The following is a 12,153-nucleotide window of genomic DNA, read 5'->3' as shown; positions in this document are numbered from 1 at the left end:
CAGAATAATACAGCAAATAGAAATAACACTATAGTAGAAGAGGCAAATAACTCAATAATTGAACAATAAGCGAATCACCCAACAAATACAAATAGTTAAAAAATAGAGGAAATCTTGTCTACTAGACGATAAACTGAACTTTTCAGCAGAAGCGGACCTAAGAAGGGAGCTAATCTCTAACGCGAGTAGCCTCAAGAAAGGCTCCTGCCATAAAAGTTACACATTTTGGAGAAAAGGTCTAAATTGTTTGAGCTTCGATTCTCAATTTTCAGAGAGTGGGTCTGCTAAGAGGGAGAGAAAAGATGGTCCATTAATGCATGCCTCTATTCCTACCATTCACTTTCTTTCTCTCTGGTTTCCTCTCCAATCTTTCTTTCTTTTCTCTCAGGTTTTTCTGTGTGTTCTTTTTTGTTTTCTCTCCTTTCTTTTCTACTTCCTCCCCTCTAGCTATTTGTCTCCCTTCATTGTTCATGGCTACCCCCTTTTATACCATCCGCCATTATGGGATTTACCATTTTTATCCCTCAATTGCTTTTGGCTTCGTATGGTTATCCCTCTAGGACTGCCCACTAGTTTGCCGACTGCCCAGCCACTACCTCTACTCAGAGTGTGTTGGTTGCACCACTCTTTATTCCTAAAAAAAATTACTTGTCTTGTTTATTACCTCTCTCTGTTTTTGTTTTACCTATATGGATAAGGATTAAGCTACCTTATCACTTACCTTTATGGAGTGTATCATGCGGTCATAGCCCATACTTACCTCTTTTGGGTGAGATGCCGTCATAGTAGAACATTTCCCCCAAAGAAGTTTGAGCGGGAACCCCAGAATAGACCCTTTTTTCTCCCCACCGCCAAAAGACACCCTCTAAATACCTTGACCAGTGGCCCACCTCCCATGTATTGGCTGGGTACAAGTAGGTGGTGCGTTGGCCCTTTGTGCATGCTCCATTCCATCTGAATCTGTTTCTTTCTGGCCTTCACACCATTTCTACTGCCGTTGCGTTGTTTGATTCTATTGTATATACTGGTTGATGTTTATCTTTAGTGGTGTGAAGGATGTGTGGGCTTTTGGGCTCATACTTTCTTTCTTTCATCCGTTCTTGGACTAGGTATCGCTTAGGAAAAAGTCTTCATCTTCCTGCTGAGCCCATACTTCCTTCTTTATGGCCGTGGACCTTTTTGGCTACTAATCCTACCATATCACTTGTTGTGTTTGCTACAACTTTGCCTTTCTTTTTATTTCTTATTATCTTGTGGGCTTGCGAGCTGATGTTCCTGCCATGTCAACCCACTTCTTCGTCAATCCTTTGCTCAGGGCTTCCTTGGCCCACTTTCCACGTCTTTACCTCTTTTGGGCTTATTGGCCAACATTCTTGCCACGTCAACTTATTTTACGCCTTTTTCCTTGGGCTTACTTGGCCCATTTGCTACCTCTTTACCTCTTTTTATCCCCATGGGCTTGTTGCTAAATTCTCAGGACTTCCTCGTCCCTTTTACTACACTTTTACATCTTATTTCATTTTTGGGCTTATTGGCCATTAAGCCAACCCATTGAGTTTACCAATTCATTCTTTGGGCTTCCCTGTCTCATTTACTTATTCTTTAACTCTTATTATTCCCATAGGCTTATTGTTTCAGTCCTTGGGCTCTCTCAGCCCATTTACTCATTCTTTACCTCTTTTCTTCTTTACCTCTTTTCATCTTCATGGGCTTGTTGGCCATCAGTCCTGCTACTTCAACCCGTTGGGCCTATTTCCTTATTTCTTTACCACTTTGCCCCTCATTTCCTTCTCACCTTCTCTATTGTTGGACTTTTTTTGTTGTTGGGCCCTTTGTAAAAATGAGCATCAATAGGTGGCAAAGCTTCTTCTAGCTCTTACATTAAGTTGCTTTGAAATTTAAAAATAAAAATAAAAAAATTGTTTCATATTATTGTAGTTCAATGACATTGATTGGTCAATTTTGCAAGAGAAAGCAAGGTTGAATTTCTCCTCCCATTTATTGTAATAATTGAATTACATATAAAAATAAAAAAAAAATTCTACTAGTGTGAGTGCATTGAGTTTTTTCTTAAAAAAATAATTTAATAGTTACAATAAAAAATGAGAAAATTTGAATTTTGGGTGTTTCTTTTGAAAAAACTAAAAAATGTCAATTGAGAGTTACAAAACTATTGGCAATTTGAGCTTTTTATTTTTTATTTTATATATATATATATATATATATATTTTATAGGTCTAGTTAACGGATGTCATTAGGACATTTGTTAATGGATCATTTTAAAAATGTTTTACTATTATTTTCATGAAAAATATAGAAAAAATGTTATAAAAATGAATTATTTTTTTCTTTTTTCTTAAAAAGTTTCTAAAAATATTTTTTAAACCAATACACTTAAATCATGTATTAACTTTTTCCTAGATATGAATGTGGCTTGTAAAATGCCAAGTACGTTTTACATTGTATAAAATATATGAGTAATGCTATAGACACAAACTATTTTACAACATTTTTACAAACTGCTGACGTAGTTTTAGCATTTTTCAAATAGTTATTGTAAGTATAAATGTGATGTTAGTTATGAGCTTATATTAGAACTAGTAAAAATTTACCACATCAATTGTTTGTAAAAATATTGTAAAATAATTTGTATATGTAGCATTATTCAAAATACAACTGCTAAATATCGTTCTGAGCTAATATATATAAATATATATATATATATATATATATATATATATAATAAAGGGGGAAGGGGAAGCACTGCTGAAGAGAAGGAGACGGAAGCACAGTAATATTGTAAATGGAAATAATGTAAAGAACTTGATAGTGAATAGCTTGAAAATAAAAAACTTGAATGTAAGAACAATAATAAGGCGGTAGAACCAGCCAAGCAGTATATATCAAAATAATTCAAAGTAAATAAGAACAATAGTTCAAAATAAATGAAAGCAATTTAGAACCATCCGGTATGGCGGTAATCCGTCCAAGGTGGGGGTAGCAACAAGTAAAGTAATGAACATATAACTGAAAATACTTCTTATTGAAAGTAGGATAAACACTTACAGTAGTAGTAGTGAATACAAGATCTCAACAGTTATAGGTTAACAGTTACAAAGCTTGAACTAGTCCTAGTTACAAGATTTGTAGGATTACAAGGCTTGTAGTGAACAAGGATGAACAAGGTTGTAAACAAGGTAGTAGTAGTAGAAGCAAGTAGGTTCTCTCTCTAAGAAGGCTAGTTCTAAGGGAAGAGAAATCAGAACTAAACTTTGCTTCTAACTTAGCTTATGAAAAGCCCCCAAACATAAGGGACAACCCCCCTTAAATAGGCAAAATTCGGAGTGAACAGTGTTATGAACAGTAACGGATGAACAGTAACAGTGAATAGTGATAGATGAATAGTGACAGGTGAATAGTGACTGAATAGTAAAAATTGGAATTTCTCCTCTTTTTTGACCCAATCTTGTGAGGAATCTTGTAGGATTATGGGAATCCTCCGTAGTGATCAGCAATAGCCCTACAAGTGTAGGAACAAGGCCTCATTATTGGTGTCCTTTAAAGACAAAAGAAGCCAATAAGAAAGAAGCCAACAAAAGGAACTAATAGGCATGCATTTTGTTGTCTTCACGTGAACATTAATCTTTGAGATCCTTTGGAAGCATCATAATAGTGGAAAACCAGCTTCTAGCAGTAGTAAATATTGGAGCATTGGCCATTGTGCAGGCTAGACAAATAAGAGAATCAAAATCTTCCGCAAAATCCGGAGTATTATGAACCAGTACCGGATTTTCCGCAACATATTTGTGAAGGACAATATTTTATCTTGGCTGTTGTGCAAGCCAGACAAATAAAGTATCACCAGTCTTGTAACAGTAGTAACCTCAGGAATAAACTCATTAATCAGTGGAGGTTGCATCTGATGGGTAGTCATCGTAAAGTTCCCAAGGAGGATCATCATTACATTCATGCTCATGATAGAGAACATATTGGTTACAAAATCCACAGTATAGAAGTGGCTCAAACTCTGGAGTTTTTCCCGGAGTGAGAAAACTTCTTGGATTACAGTGATCTGCTATCCGCAAATGAGGAATGGCATTAGCATAAGGTTTCGGACCAAAAACAGAAATTCTGCCTGAATTCCCCATAAAGTGATAATTCTTCCATAAATTCTGAGCAACCTCACGAATTTGATTGCTAAAATAATTACTCCAGCAGTCTGCTAGAGCCCAAGGATTTTTGAAGGATAAATAAGAGTCTCCTTCATACCATTGCCCTTGATGCGTGTATCCATTAATGAGAATGAGATATTTTGAGGGCTGGACATTCATCCAGTTATCTCTTTCCCATTGAGGCAAAGTGCTCCAGCATCGGATCGAAACAAAAGGACTTTCAAATTTTTTAATAGCATTTTGAATGATTTGTGGGAGCTGGCTGGTTTGGTCATGGCTTGTTAGTCTTATGAGCCTAATAAAGCCATACTCAAACATTTGGGAGAGCCAATCAGGACTCCTCATATCATCATCTGAACCATCATCATAATTGACTAGAAGGCCGGGAAACGGGTGTTTCTTTTCATACACTCTGAAACTACTTCCAAAGTGTTCTTTCCAATCAACTTGTTGAAGAATGTCATTAAAATCATCTGAATTAGCAGGATCAGGAATAGCAGTTGTAACAAGTATCTTGAAATGTTCGAACCATAAGTCAGAAGACTTAAACATAGCCTTGCTTTCCAGAATACGAGATTGTATGTCTGTTGGCAAGTTGGCAATAGCACTTTTCAACAAAGATTGGGTCTTAAGACTCAATCTTGCATAATCAGTGCCCATAATAGTCTTTTTATCCCTTGAATGGATATCCTCTTTGCCAAAGAGTTGACTAGTATTAGGTTCATCTTTGATATTTGGGTGGTTAACAGGATGGCTTTCAAAAGCCTCATTTTTTGAAACAATTAAAGCAAGATCATTTTCTGAAATAGGGTTAACTTGGTGGCTCACATAAGCTTCATTTTGAGCAATAAGGTTAACAAGATGGATTTCAAGGTTTCTGAGAGTTTTTTGGAAAAGATCATGGTGGTTTCTAATAAAAGAAAATTGAAGGTTATCAAGGATGAGTTTAATAGAATTTGGTAATTCTGAACAGGTTCCATTGTGGAATTGTAGATTTTTTGACAAAACTTCTTGTAGAGCAATTAATATATCACCATTGGAGTATGTCACCTCTGCCGGGACATCTCCTTGAAGGGATGTTGATCCACTGGGTTTTACACCAGAAGATGCGCCTTCATGCATTTTAAAAGGTCGTCCCGCTGGGAGCCCTTTGTTTTGAGAATAGTCCTGTGCAGGAGCTTTTCCCTTGTTTTTCCTTTCCATAATAATCCACTTACTAGTGGTATAAATATGGATATTATTATTGTCCCACTTATTAGTGGTATTTATCCACGCATCATTATCTGATTCCTGCAAAGAACCATTAATATTGTTAGGATAATGGATAGTTTTTAACATTTTGGTGTTATGAAAATTACCTTTAAAATCATCAGAATTCATTATCAGTTCTTGAACAAGTTCATTCATGGGAGAGTCTTTCTTATAAGACAGATTATCAATATCAATTTCAAACTTTGAAGCAAATTTGAATTTTACTTTCTGTCCAAATGGATCAGTAGTAATTCCATCATGTTCAACAAGAAAGGGATACAAAGCGTTAATAAATGGCAGACCAAGAATCACTTTATCAGTCATATTTTTGACAAGAACAGAAGGAATCTTGAAACAAACATTATCATGGCACACCTGAGCATTATTCAATTCATACTTAATTTTCATTTGAGAACCATTAGCAGAAACCGATCTTTCAGTGGATTTCTCAAAATATTTTGAGGGAATTAATCCTTCTTGGATACAGTTCATATCTGCACCGGAATCAATCATAGCAATAACAGTGAAATGATAATCAGGAGAAACAACAATTTTAACTTTTGTAAACCATTTTGGAGGAAATAATTTATTAACAAAAGCAAGTTGGGGATTAGTGAAAGTATCAGGAGTACCTTTATCAGAAAGAAGAGTCTGTTGACTGGAATCATTTCCATCACTGTGCTCATTTTGTTCGTTACTGGATTTATTAAGATCTTTATCAAGTTTTAGCATTGTCAATTCTTGTTTGAGATTATGGTTATCACTTTTCATGCTTTTAAATTCATGTTTTAATTCATTTATCTCTTGTTTAACAATATGAATTTCATTTTGGAGATCATTAACAGTTAGTTCTTTAGATTTCTTTTTATTAAATCTTTCCAAAGTTTCTTCAAAACTTATGGTTGATTTTGGTTTTTTACCAATTTCATCTCTTATCAAGTTTTTCTCAAACCTATCCAAATATTCTTTCTGGAGTTCGGTGTTTTGAATTTGATTTATTAGCTAAATTATCAATTTTTCATCTTCTTCACTCTTGGTGAGAGCATTAATAACATTGCAACAGGAATCTCTACAACCAATTTTAATATTAGGAGAATCAGAAGAATCATCAGCAGATTGATAGCAAGAATCAGATGAAGAAGAAAAATCATCTTCCAAAGAATCAGACAGGGTGTTTGATTCAAGGATTCTGAATAATTCTTCTTGCACATTATAATCAATGTTTAACATGTTGAACTTGTTTTTTAACTTACCAGGTTTTTCTTTACAGTCTTTACTAAAGTGTCCAAGTTTACCACAGTTAAAGCATTTACCTTTTCTTGGTCTTTGTTTAACATGTTTTTTAGAAATATTTTTCTTCTTAGCATAGAAATCATTAGGTTTAATAAAGTTATTTCTGTATTTTTTATGGCTTTTATCATGTTTTTTACTTTTTTGCCTGGAAGGAGCAATAGGAGGCAGACCATATTGTTCACAGAAATTTCCCATTTCATATTTAGCTTTTCTTTTATTCTTTAATTGGTGTTTCAACAATTTTTCATCATTGCACATATTAATACCAAGTTTTTTAATAGTACTGAAAATATCACCATAAGTTAAATTATCATAATCAATAGAATCATTTTTACCCATTAATTCTTGTTTTACCTTATGAGCAAAGATAGGAGGCAGAACGTCAATAAACTTTTCTTTCCAATAAGGCTTATGGCAATCTTTCCGGAGCATCACCCTTGAAGTAAAAACATCTTGATACCATCTGTAATCAGACATAGTTGGACAACTCAAATTATTCAAATAATCAGAAACACGGGATGAAATATTGGATGGAGTACCAACAAAATGTTTGAGAATGGTATAGATCAAGGTATTAACACCATCAGGAATACCACGACCAATACTTTCATCAAAAATAGGCAAACCTTCATCATTCTTTTTAACAGCATGTTTAATAGACTCTTTGGATTCTTCAGTGATGTATGAATCCCACCATCCACGAAGAGTACCAGAAAAACCAGTAAGAAGCAAGTTAACAATTTCAGGTTGATCAAGATCATGGTTGTTTTGATAAGCAATACCAACCATAGACATGTGACTCATTTTATTAATGATTTCCTGTTCAGACAAACCATCAATATTCCATTCATAGAGCTTATCAGCAGAGACAGAAAACTGTGTTTGAAAAGATCTCTCTTCAAACTGCATATCAGGAGGAGTAGGTTTTGGATACCAATTTTTTGTAAAAGACATGGGTTTGGAGTTCCCAACAAATCTTTTAATTTCTGGGAAATCATCATCAAAGATTCTTTTTGCAGGAACAGAAGAAACAGAAGAAACAGTATTAGAATCTGTATTTTCTTCAGAAACAATTTCTTTTTTGGAAATAGTTCGAGCAGTTGGAGTACTTGTAGAAGTACCAGTACTCTCAGTTTTAATCTTTAGATTAGAAAGCATTTTGTCAACAATTTCAAGAGTCTTAGACTGAGAAGTTTTAAACATAACTTTTTCTCTTTGACTGGGTAAATCAATCAAAGGTTTCTCAGTTTTAACAGGAATAGATTTTTCAGAAACAGAAACAGATTTTTCAACAAATTTTTCTTCAATACGGTCAAGCTGTTGACCAATAATATGCAAAGATTGATTAGTAAAATTGTTTTGTTCAATAAGGCTAACAATAGGAGTTTGATCATCAGCAATTTTGAAAGGAGAGGCCTTCACTTCCTCTTCTGTCACTTCATCTTTCTTAGTAGTTATCAAAATTGAATCAAGAGGAGGATGACTAGACCTAACAATGGTTTTATCAATCTTAACAAAATTTGATTTCTTTATCACATATAAATGTTGTTTTGAAACCTCATTATTTGGAACATAATGGTTTTCAAGAAAATCAAAAAACAAAATATGTTTTTTCAATTGATTCATCATTTCCAACCATTTTCTTTTAACACGGTCTTGGAGCTGATAGAGGAGTTGGATCTCCACAACTTATCCATACTATCCTAGGTTCAACACTCAGTTATCATGTTTTTCTCACAACCGTTGCATCTCCACAAATTTGTCTACCCGAATGCTTGATATTCCGTTGTTGTGTTCCCTTCTTACCGTCATTGGCGCCACCCTAGTCGTAAAGTGAAGTCCTAGAACCTAGCTGTAAGGCCCGTTTGAGCCAAGAGAGGGCGTGTAGGGCATGAGAGGTATAAGGTTGGTTAGAGTATGTGTTACGAAATGCAACGGTTGTGAGAAAAACATGATAACTGAGTGTTGAACCTAGGATAGTATGGATAAGTTGTGGAGATCCAACTCCTCTATCAGCTCCAGGACTAGTTGTCCTCCTAATATTGTAAATGAAGAAGATCACACTATTGATGATAATGAGATGATCCCTGATTTTCGTAAATGGACTATTCCTAAAGTTGATACTAAAACCATTTATAAACTAGTTTTGTTGAAAGTGCTTTTCATTTTGCTTACAAAGCTAGAAGTGTTGAACAAATTTTCTCTATTTCGAGAATTCATGAAAAATGCTGTTTGTTTACTAAAAAGAAAATTAATGACTTCCTTGCTGCTAAAAAATTCAGTTATTTGCATATTGGTATGGTTCAAGTTGCTATTAAACCACTTACCTGAAAGGGTATTAATGCTTCTGTTCTCATGTGTTTAAGAGATGCTAGATTTAAGATTTTTAAAGATAGCATTCTTGGTATGATCACTGCTTCTTTGTATGATGGTCCTGTTTATTTTAACTGTTATCCTGATCTTACTCTTGCTTTGGATGATCCTAATATTGTTAAAGCTTTAACTTTGAATATTGCTTCATCTGGCTATCACATGGAAGAAGGTAGTAAGCCTTTTGCTTTGATCTATCGCATTTATTACAAACTAATGGGTACTCAAATGAATCCTTGTGCTATAATGCCTAGAGAACCTTCAGGTAAAACCATGTTAATTCAATGTTCAACTCCTGATGCTAAAATCCAAGTTCCAAAAATGATTCAATGGCAAGATGTTAAACTTCCTAAGGATTGGTTGTTAGAACAAGAAACCCCTCCTGCTAAACCCATTTTTGATGAGCTTGATCTCACCCATATTCAACAATATCTTGATGGTACTGTTAAAATAAGTTTTCAAAACAATCCACCTTTGAGGATCAACGAAGGAAGACATTCCTTTGTTGGATCTGAAAGTATTTCAAAAAGAGATCGAGAGATCAATGAATTTTTGAAAAAGAATTTGGAAACATCCTCTGATTTAAAGCTAAAAGGTATTTCAAGTGATAAATCCCAAATTAGCTCTGTTTACTATTCAACTAAACCTGAAACTTCCACTTCATTCAATAAAATTGCTAATGAAGATGAGGAAGACACTGTTTCTGTTACTCCATCTGATTTTGATTCTCCTATTGAAACTCCTCCTGTTTACCAAAATCAATTAAGAGTTTTGACTGTTTTAAATGATGATTTTGAAATTGATTGGGATTCTTTGTACAATGAATTTATGCTTGCTTCAAACAAAACCAAGAGAAAATATTTCCAAGATAATTTTGCTCAGGCTGATAAAGACCGTGTTAAAAGAAAATGGTTGGAAATGATGAATCAATTGAAAAAACATATTTTGTTTTTTGATTTTCTTGAAAACCATTATGTTCCAAATAATGAGGTTTCAAAACAACATTTATATGTGATAAAGAAATCAAATTTTGTTAAGATTGATAAAACCATTGTTAGGCCTAGTCATCCTCCTCTTGATTCAATTTTGATAACTACTAAGAAAGATGAAGTGACAGAAGAGGAAGTGAAGGCCTCTCCTTTCAAAATTGCTGATGATCAAACTCCTATTGTTAGCCTTATTGAACAAAACAATTTTACTAATCAATCTTTGCATATTATTGGTCAACAGCTTGACCGTATTGAAGAAAAATTTGTTGAAAAATCTGTTTCTGTTTCTGAAAAATCTGTTCCTGTTAAAACTGAGAAACCTTTGATTGATTTACCCAGTCAAAGAGAAAAAGTTATGTTTAAAACTTCTCAGTCTAAGACTCTTGAAATTGTTGACAAAATGCTTTCTAATCTAAAGATTAAAACTGAGAGTACTGGTACTTCTACAAGTACTCCAACTGCTCGAACTATTTCCAAAAAAGAAATTGTTTCTGAAGAAAATACAGATTCTAATACTGTTTCTTCTGTTTCTTCTGTTCCTGCAAAAAGAATCTTTGATGATGATTTCCCATAAATTAAAAGATTTGTTGGGAACTCCAAACCCATGTCTTTTACAAAAAATTGGTATCCAAAACCTACTCCTCCTGATATGCAGTTTGAAGAGAGATCTTTTCAAACACAGTTTTCTGTCTCTGCTGATAAGCTCTATGAATGGAATATTGATGGTTTGTCTGAACAGGAAATCATTAATAAAATGAGTCACATGTCTATGGTTGGTATTGCTTATCAAAACAACCATGATCTTGATCAACCTGAAATTGTTAACTTGCTTCTTACTGGTTTTTCTGGTACTCTTCGTGGATGGTGGGATTCATACATCACTGAAGAATCCAAAGAGTCTATTAAACATGCTGTTAAAAAGAATGATGAAGGTTTGCCTATTTTTGATGAAAGTATTGGTCGTGGTATTCCTGATGGTGTTAATACCTTGATCTATACCATTCTCAAACATTTTGTTGGTACTCCATCCAATATTTCATCCCGTGTTTCTGATTATTTGAATAATTTGAGTTGTCCAACTATGTCTGATTACAGATGGTATCAAGATGTTTTTACTTCAAGGGTGATGCTCCGGAAAGATTGCCATAAGCCTTATTGGAAAGAAAAGTTTATTGACGTTCTGCCTCCTATCTTTGCTCATAAGGTAAAACAAGAATTAATGGGTAAAAATGATTCTATTGATTATGATAATTTAACTTATGGTGATATTTTCAGTACTATTAAAAAACTTGGTATTAATATGTGCAATGATGAAAAATTGTTGAAACACCAATTAAAGAATAAAAGAAAAGCTAAATATGAAATGGGAAATTTCTGTGAACAATATGGTCTGCCTCCTATTGCTCCTTCCAGGCAAAAAAGTAAAAAACATGATAAAAGCCATAAAAAATACAGAAATAACTTTATTAAACCTAATGATTTCTATGCTAAGAAGAAAAATATTTCTAAAAAACATGTTAAACAAAGACCAAGAAAAGGTAAATGCTTTAACTGTGGTAAACTTGGACACTTTAGTAAAGACTGTAAAGAAAAACCTGGTAAGTTAAAAAACAAGTTCAACATGTTAAACATTGATAATAATGTGCAAGAAGAATTATTTAGAATCCTTGAATCAAACACCCCGTCTGATTCTTTGGAAGATGATTTTTCTTCTTCATCTGATTCTTGCTATCAATCTGCTGATGATTCTTCTGATTCTCCTAATATTAAAATTGGTTGTAGAGATTCCTGTTGCAATGTTATTAATGCTCTCACCAAGAGTGAAGAAGATGAAAAATTGATAATTTAGCTAATAAATCAAATTCAAAACACCGAACTCCAGAAAGAATATTTGGATAGGTTTGAGAAAAACTTGATAAGAGATGAAATTGGTAAAAAACCAAAATCAACCATAAGTTTTGAAGAAACTTTGGAAAGATTTAATAAAAAGAAATCTAAAGAACTAACTGTTAATGATCTCCAAAATGAAATTCATATTGTTAAACAAGAGATAAATGAATTAAAACATGAATTTAAAA

This window comes from Quercus robur, chromosome 5 (assembly GCF_932294415.1).
Source record: "Quercus robur chromosome 5, dhQueRobu3.1, whole genome shotgun sequence".
In the NCBI taxonomy this organism is placed as follows: domain Eukaryota; kingdom Viridiplantae; phylum Streptophyta; class Magnoliopsida; order Fagales; family Fagaceae; genus Quercus; species Quercus robur.
The sequence above is the reverse complement of the archived record's forward strand: the minus strand, read 5'-3'. Positions refer to the sequence as shown.